Raw genomic sequence first — 9,143 nt, 5'->3', positions numbered from 1 at the left:
ACGTCACGATCGCAGCAGTGACGCTTGTTAGTCCGGCCGCGAACCGTGGGGCCCCAAAACCGCCGTTCGCTAAAAATATCCGAACGCGAAATCTCTGTGTACCACGGGGATCGCGACTGCCTGGCAATTCGGGAGGATTTCAAGCACGCGTTTCACACAACACAAGAACTAAAAGCCTTGGTTTCTTTAAATTCGGAGGGATGCATCTACAGCCAGAGATACTGTCCGTAGTATTACGATACAGCGGACTCGACCAGGTGTCATGCGGGGTTTTCTCTTCGTTCATGCTCCGCACGTCTCTTACGCGTGTTTACCCACCGCAGCTGTAATTTTTCGACAAGACCACTGACGCATGCATGGGGCATGAAGACCTGAATTAGCCCACGCATGCGTCCAGCAGCAGGCTTCGTGCGCGCATCACTTTCACGCAGCCTTTTGACCCGGCACGCCCAGTGTTACCACCATCCGCCACACGGGCCGACTGACCCTAAATTCACAAGTGCCCTTCTCCCACGTGCCCGGCCGTGCAGAGCCCACCAGACCCGTCATGGCCCCCAAAACGGGCTGTGGATCCAGACCCCGGATTCTGCCCGGACTCCATATGGCATCCGAAACCCATCATGGCATCCAGATACCGAGCCAGAGGCAACCAGGAGTGTAACTTGATGTACTCGGGGAGTCCAAGCCTCCACGGTTTCAGGTTTGGCCACCACACAGGGCAATGCAAGGAACCGATGACGTCAAAAGAGCCGGCGAAGTCGACAGCCGCTGCTATGTTGAGGAGGTGCCACCCTGTAGGCCAGCCTCCCTTTTCAATTGTTTGCAAGTGCCGGGTCTACTCCTGCTCCTGCTCCTGCTCCTGCTGCGCCGGTGCCGATCGCCATCCGATCCCCTCCACGGAGCGATGTTCGCGCGGCAGTTGGCGGGCCCTGGGCCGCCGCGAGGATGCAGCTGACCCTCCCCATCCCCAGCCCCCCCCCCCCCCTGCTAAGTGCGGCCATCCCGCACAGCCCCACAGCCGGCGGGGGCGGGCGAGACAGCGAGGGCCGACAAGACGAGCAGGCTCAGGCCGCCACCCGCCCTCTCAGCCAAACGCTCCGGCTCTCAACGCTCTCAAACGCTCTCTCAAACGCTCCGGCCGACCAGACCCCAGTTGCCATGCTGCCTGGCGTTCTCTCCGTTCTCCGTTCTCATCTCCGTCTCCGTTCAGGACCGACTGCAGCGCGAGCAGGCAGAGCGCGTGAGAGTCGGCCGCCGGGCCGCCGCCTGCACGGCGTGGCTGACCGCCGCGGCCGGGCCGGCCGGCGCGACTCCGCGCCCGCGAGCCGCCGCCCGGTCGGGAAGCCCCGCCACTTTCTAAATGTTGACGGTCGTCGCGCGGGCCGTTGACTGCCCCCCCCCCCCCCCTGACGGCGGGCGTCCGGAGGCACGTCACACGGAGGCGGCCGGCGACGGGCGCACGGTGCTCACAGCTGGCGACGTCGCGCCAAACCCGCCAGACACACGGACCGCGGAAGGAACGCGGAGCCTTCCACGGCGCGTCGCTGCGGTGGTCTCAGCGTCCAGAGACCCCAAGTGGGAGCCGACGGTCCTGACCGCCGGACCAACTCGCCCTCCGCCTCCTCCCCCCTTCCCCCCACACAAATCTGCTGTTGGCGCCATTACCCACGTCCGGTCACTGGCGATCGGACGCGGTGATTGGTTGATTTCCTCATCAACATGAAAGTGACGCATACAGTGCCGTCGACGACGCAAGCAATGCAACCCTATGAAGAATGCTGCCGACGGAGGGAGCTTCTCGAAAGCCAGTGTGGACTGTGCATTATCTAAAGTGATACGGCCGGGAACCGCGAGCGGCATCATCATCATCATCATCATCTAAAGCGATACGACCGGGAAGCGCGAGCGCCATCATCATCATCTAAAGTGATACGGCCGGGAACCGCGAGCGGCATCGTCATCATCGTCATCATCTAAAGTGATACGGCCGGGAATCGCGAGCGGCAGGCCGCGTTCTGACCGCATCGATGGGGACGCCCTTGTTGACCACGCGAAGAGGGTCCAAGCCGCAGGACGCGCGGCGCTCCCGACCCCAGATAACGGCTCTGTCAAGAGTGCTGAATTAGCTGCCCCTCCCCCCCCCCCCCGCCCTCCTCCCCCCTGCCGCCGATACCGTTATCAATGAAGCATTACGGTCACTGCGCACTTGATTCCGTCATTATTTACTTAGCACATCCCCCCCGTATCTGCAGCTTCTGGGGTTCTGCGGCTGTGCCTCGGGGTCGCGTTGGTTAGTACAACAGGAGTCAGGAGGTCAGGAGGTCAAGGTCAGGGGATACTGAGAACAGACATCGGCCAGATATCGACAGGCATGGATGGATGACATGATGGTGCATGGCACCGCTCTGAAGGAGTGTCCGTCCCCTTTCCCCCCCCCCCCCCTCCTTCCCTCCCGCAGCGTCAGACCATGCCTACCTCACCAAGATTACCAAAATACCGCAAACAGGTGTTAAAAAACAGCGCAGACGCCCGTTTTCGAGGGAAACCCTGGTATACGTCATTGAGAAAAGTTTGAAGTTAAAGCATTTCTCCTACGATCCACTATGGGTATTATATGGCTTCCCTTCCCTTAGGCACGACCGTGCCCGGTGTACGGAGACAGGCTGCGGTTTGAGCATGCTAGTGATGACCACAAGTAGACAGAGTTCGGCATTGCAGCACTCGAGACAAGACGCAGCACACCCGCTGTACGTTCCCATAAGCCCATCCGCGTCCGCAGAGACCGAATACAGCAGCGGAGCCCACGTTGAGCAGACGCCGTCAGAATGCAGGCGTCGCTTGCATGTGGTCAGGGCGGCTGCGGCTGCCGCGAGCCGAGCACGCCGGAGCTGGAGCCGGAGCCGGAGCCGGAGCCGGAGCCGGAGCCGGAGCCGACCGGGCCGGAGCCGGCCGGAGCCGGCCGAGCCGAGTCAGAGCCAGAGCCAAGAGCCAGAGCCAGAGCCGAGCCGAGCCGAGCCGGAGCCGGAGCCGGAGCCGGGGCCGGAGCCGGAGCCGGAGCCGGAGCCGGAGCCGGAGCCGGAGTCCGGAGCCGGAGCCGGAGCCGGAGCCGGAGCCGGAGCCGGAGCCGGAGCCGGGATCGGAGCCGGTGCCCATGCCGGCGCCCGTGCCGGTGCCGGTGCCGGACTCGGAGCCGGGGTCGCCGGGGCGCCAGATGGCAGGAAACTCCGGCGCACGCGATAGCCGCCGCCGCAGCCGCCGGTGACGGGCAGTCGAATCCACGGAGGTGGACTTCCACATTGTGGCTGGTGGACTTCCATACGCCTCACGGCTAGCTTTACCTCCCCGGGGGCGAGTGCTGGTGGCGTCAGAGCACAAGCAGCTTGGGCCACGGATTGTCATGGCATGTACCTCGCTCCGGCACGTGCCGGCTCCAAGCGCAGCCCAGGGGGGGCGCACAAGGCTGGAAACGACCGCCAGCGCATGTATCTCGGCACATGAGGGTTAGAGCCCCACGGCAAATGGAAATAGACATGCCAGTGGTATGACAAGCCGACCTAGTGGCAGCTCGCACGTCACCCAGCCCCGACAGAGGTCAGCAACGGCTCCCTGTCAAACCGGCCGAAGCGGTGTTGGTCTTCACGTGGCAGCATGAGGCATAACAAAGGCTAGGAAAGCCCGCCTGGAGTTTTCCCGGCGGATACACGCTTGGTGGCATGCTTCAACGCCCAGGTCTGGCCCACACGTGGTCGCAAGACATTACATGGCACGCCATGCATGCAGATCCTTCCCTCCCCCGCCCAAACATGAGTCAACAGGAACGATTGGTTCTGACCCGACAGCGCCGCGGTCCGGAAACAACGTGGTCGTACGATCCTGCGAGTCGCGTCTATCCTAATAATCCACTACGAATATAATGCAATGTCGCGCAATTGCATCAAGATCTGTATCTTACGACTCCTTTTGAACACGAACGTAAAACTAGACCACCCCCTTCCGGGGCGCAAGTAACGTTTTCGTGCCACAGGCTCAAGAGCTTCCAAGTCTCAGCACCGCAACAGACGCAGAAAACTCACGAACCCCAATGACGTCATGACAACCGATGACGTCAGCGGGGTCACTCAGCTGTCTGTTACATCGCCAGAGCCGGCGGAGCCGTTCAGGCCGCCCGCAGGCAGGGGTTAGTCCTCTCACGGCCGGCTGGCCCACTTCTCACGGCCGTCACCTGGTTGTCGTTTCGTCCTCAGCAGGGACGAGGAGTCGCAAAAATAATTGATGGAGGGAGGACCACGACAAATTAAACACCCTTTCACGAAATACGCCAAAAAACGGGATTCTCTCCGAATTTGGCCCACTTCTTGTAGAAGTCAGGAAGAGGGGAAAGAGGCCGAACCCCGGGTTGGGGTGTGGGGGGGGAGCTGAGCCCCCTCCCCCCCACTCCCCACTCCCCGACTGGATAGGAAACCACACTCCTGGTTCCCGGGCACACGCGAGGACGCCCAGTGCACCGACATCATGTTCAAAATATTCTCCATTCCCTGGGATCAATCACCCTCACGGTCTGCGGCGTGGTCTGTCGCCTCAGCAACACACGGTTTCCCGTTTCAGAGTCGAAGAACTCCTGTGGGACGCGACAGATCCGGGCCCTGATCTCTTACGAACAAGGCGCCACCCCACCTACAACCGTGTCCGCTTAATAGATATGAAATCATGACCTTGTCTAACACTCGCTAACGGCGCAAGGCGTGGGCCAGTGTATGCTCCAATGAAGGCATCGCATCCTTTCAGCGCGAGAGGTGTGCACTTCATTGCATCAAGTCACTCCGCAAAACACTTGTTCAAGCCTAGCCCCGGACATACCAAGGATCGGATCTCAGCATCCCGGATCAGACTCTCCTGCTCCGCTGGATCTGGACATGTCTTTCCGTCAGCGGGTACCACTTGTGACCCATGTGACCCAGTTCTCCCCCTCCCCTCTGTACAAACATGACCGGTAGGTTTTTGCGGGAAACCGCTTCAGCTTCAGTTCCCGAAAAGAAAAAGCTGACCTCCCGTTCAAGGGAACGTCAAACCCTTGAAAAGAGGAGGCCGGGAAAGCTGACAGCCAGCTGGCAGCTGACAGTCATCTGAGTGAGCTGACAGTCATCTGAGTCAGCTGACAGTCATCTGAGTCAGCTGACAGTCATCTGAGTCAGCTGACAGTCATCTGAGTCAGCTGACAGTCGGCCGAGTCAGCTGACAATTGAGACGACACCAGATACGTCACACAGACCGTGGCGGAACCAGCGCCAACCACGAAGAACCAATTCGATCCGACGACCGGACCCGCCCGGGAGACTAACATAGTTCCCACCAATGACGTCACTGGTACGACATACGCAGGACCGTGCAGGCTGCACAGCATGACTGAAATGAACCGCGTGCTCTGAGAGCAATGTGGCGACGACCAGGCCGCGGAGAGCCGCCACACGAACCCATAGTCGATTTTATGGGGGAAAGTTTATCGGCACTTTTCGTGATGGGCTGTGACAAATCCTGGTAAAAAAATCTACATCTTGCAAATGGATAGTGTTTCGCTTTCGCTACACTTCAACCTGGTTATGATACAGTTCCTGATGATTCTGTTATTACTGGTCGCACGCAAAGCACTGTTTCGGAGGTGCAATGGCCTAACTGAAAGTGGTCTGTCTTTTCGTAAGGAACACTACCTGAAAGTGGTCTGTCTCTTCGTAAGGAACACTATCAGATTTCAACAGTAATTAATGCGGTCGATGACTTTTAAGCAAGTCCCGCGGATATTATGCAACTAATTCGAATCCATGCAGCTTTCCACGGTCCAGTTAGCATTCTACCGTGGCCATCCTTTTCGCGTTACGTCGCCCCACTTTAACAACGCAGTCAGTATCGATTACGGGTAGCGAGCTCCGCTGGCATCACACCACGATCCCATTTTGACGTTTGTACTCACCCTGGTGTACGGCTCAGGCTTTGACTTTGAGCGCAGGACTTGTGCGTGACGGTGGCGACGTGCAGCTGGAGCCCACTGAGTATGGACTATACGCCATGACGTCACTGGGAACAAAGGGGACGTCGAGTCAGCATGGGCAGCGCTCAGGAGCCCTCGCGCTACGGGGGCCCGTCAGCTACGATACAACAAACTGAAAATACAACAACAGGCAACAAAACATTACGTATGTGCCTTAGGCCTTCGATATTGATATCGATGCGATCGATGATATTCGATATCGATATTTGATGTCTTCGATATTCGCTTTGTGGTTTGAAACGACAGATAACTTTTTTAAAGTTCGATTAATTTTTTAGAAACGTGCGTGTCATAGTAGCAAAATTTTGCATAATTGGGTTTTGCGAGGGACCGCAAGGTTGTGTTCTGGTCCAGGACCTGACTACGTCGACATTTGCTCTCTGAAAGCGGGGAACCACGTAAGGGACTGTCGCTCATAAATTACGGTACGCGTGAAGGGTGAGGGTTTTTGATGGAGTACACCTCACGCGTAACAGTCGGGGATAGTGCGACGTACGCTCAGGCAGACGCTACGCTCAGGTGTAGGCGCAGATCATGCTGAAACCTTTAAAAAAAAAATAACAGCGGCTAACGTTGGCTTGCTCCCCGAAGATGCCACAGATCCGTGATTTTCTATCATCACTCCGTAGTTTGAGCTCAATTACAAGCCAAGCGGATTATTTACTTTTGGGCGTTACGCCCAACACAGCATACCACGGGAAAAAGCACCTGGTGCACGACGAGGAGGGGTTTTAAATGACTAAAAATGCGTAGAGCGAGTTATGGATGGCTCCAATGTGAGCCGTGCCTAATACAGACCGCGCCATTCAATTCATTATAGGCACGTTCCAGGATAACGCGCCATTTAATTCATAATTCAGTTTTTCGTAATTCAGTATTCAGTATTTCGTAGCTCGGCTCGTAATTCAGTTTTTCAAAAAACGTTTCACAATATTTGCAGCTTCACTTAACACGTCTCTGAAATCGATGTCTCATTACCCAAATCCAGGACTCAGGATAGGACAAGACCGCAGGACAAGATCGCAGGACATCATCATCAGGACATGTCGCATCAGGACAAGACCGCGGACGGATCTTCTCAGTCAATGACACAGCCTGTGGATTCTTGACTTCCAATCCAGATCCAACGCTCCCTCTGGATCCAAGCCACCCAATGTAGGTCCGGGTTGATCTACATCCATGACTCCCATCTGGATGTCGGATCATCTCCGAATCCCGGTCCCCCTCCGGATCCCGGATCCTTTTTGGATCCAGAACCCTCTCTAGATGTCACACGCTCTCTGAATGCCAACCCCTCTCCGCATACCGGAACCGGACTTTCAGGATCCGGGGCCCTTCCTAGATCCTGGACCCGCTCTGGATCCAGGAAGCTCTGTGGACCCCGGCCCGTCTCTGGACTCGCATTTCGCCGCCGTGATCCCGCCCCAGAGCGGGATGTTGACCTCGGCGGCGGACAGCGCTCCGCGTCCGCTGGACCCGTGACGACCGGAGGAGCGGCGCTTGGCCTCCGGTTTGTTTACCGCCAGTTTGCAGCAGGGGCGACGCCGGGTTCGCTTCGCTACGCAGGCTCGCTTCGCGGCGATGCGCGGACCTGCCAGCGGCGTCAGGATCGGAGGGGAGGGGGAAGATGTTCCGCAGCAGCTTCGGAACGAGTGGCGTCAGCGCCACGACACTGCCGGGGGAAGCTGCCCCTTGTCCCCCTCCGCACTCCCTACCCCCGCCTGTTTCGGCGGTGTCCTTACCACCCCAGCTGGCTAAATGTCCGCATCCAAGGCCCTCACCCACGTTCTGTTGATGAATCGGTCCTAGCCAGGTCAATTGCTGGCAATCATCCATGCACCAATGAGGGCCCGTGAAAGGAGTAGACCAGCCGAATCCTTTTTTGGCGATATCGAGGCCCATTTTCAGGGTAGGGGGAGGCAGAGATGCATAGCCACGGGCGCAGAAGCAAACGCGCCTCCTCGTTAAAACCGTAGCCCCTGCTGCTCGCCGCTGTGTCCGCACGAAGAGCATGCTTCAATGCACAGGCGGTGAGCCGTGTTCATAGAGCCTCGCGCAAGTAACGTAGATGGGGCACAGCTTCTAATTGGAGTCATGTCCCGTGCTCGTCCCGCCGCCTCCGCGCCGAGCACCGGCCTCCAAAGTCAGGCACTTTTTGCCCCTCCCCATCCCTCCCTCAACTCCGTGAATTTGAATCGGCTGTGGCGGCAGTCCCAGGCGAGCCGAGACGTTCGCAGGAAAGGCAGCGATAGCGGAGTCCAGAGCTCCTTGCATCACCCGGAGTTTGTTATCCTTCGGTGTCATCAGCCGCCGGCGGCGCGATCCGGTCCGATCACGTGCACCGCGGAACGGGAACGGATATACGGGACCGTAATACGGGATCCGTAATCTACGGGATCCGTAATCGGGCTCCAGGATACAAGGATTTTTTTAACCGGCTGGTTGACACCAGGGCGTAAGCCGGCAACGGCTTGTGCGCATGCGCGCGAGAGTCGGCCGCACGCGGGCGCGGGTTTTCCTGCCCGGTAATCTCCCGCTGAGACCACGCTCCGGTAACAGGCTAACACTCCAGCTCTTGTGGATCAGGTGTAGCGGCGATAGGCGACAGCCAAGCGACGTGTGGAGACAACCGATGGAGAACAACGGGTCTGGAGCGTACGGACACGTACGCAGCGAACATCAGTCCGGGACAAACACGCCCAGGGAGGGGCTAATACGACATGAATCATCATTTAGCCGGGAATGATAATGAGGTGTACCGACAGCAGGCTTAACCGTGCTGGAGGGGTATTTGCGACAACAGAGCAATGCACAAGTTATTTTCCATAATTACCGGCTTACCAAGATGCTTTGACTGATCACTGACCGAAGAGTTCCCGTCATTAGGTCAGACAGACATTCCCGACAGACCTCCATGGCAAACACAGCGGTGCGAGGCCATAGCCAGGGCAAAACAAAGGCAGTCATTGCCAATGACCGCAACAGCATCCTTGTTACTTGACTGATGATTCGCCATACTTGCTATCATAAATTGTTAAGAAAACCGCCCTGAAATAAGTAATCGACATCATAAGAATGCGTTTTCCATAAATGTGGCGAC

The sequence above is a fragment of the Pollicipes pollicipes genome, unplaced genomic scaffold (genome assembly GCF_011947565.3).
Source record: "Pollicipes pollicipes isolate AB1234 unplaced genomic scaffold, Ppol_2.1 Scaffold_1600;HRSCAF=1878_pilon_pilon_pilon, whole genome shotgun sequence".
In the NCBI taxonomy this organism is placed as follows: Eukaryota; Metazoa; Arthropoda; class Thecostraca; order Pollicipedomorpha; family Pollicipedidae; genus Pollicipes; species Pollicipes pollicipes.
This window is presented reverse-complemented; position numbering follows the sequence as displayed.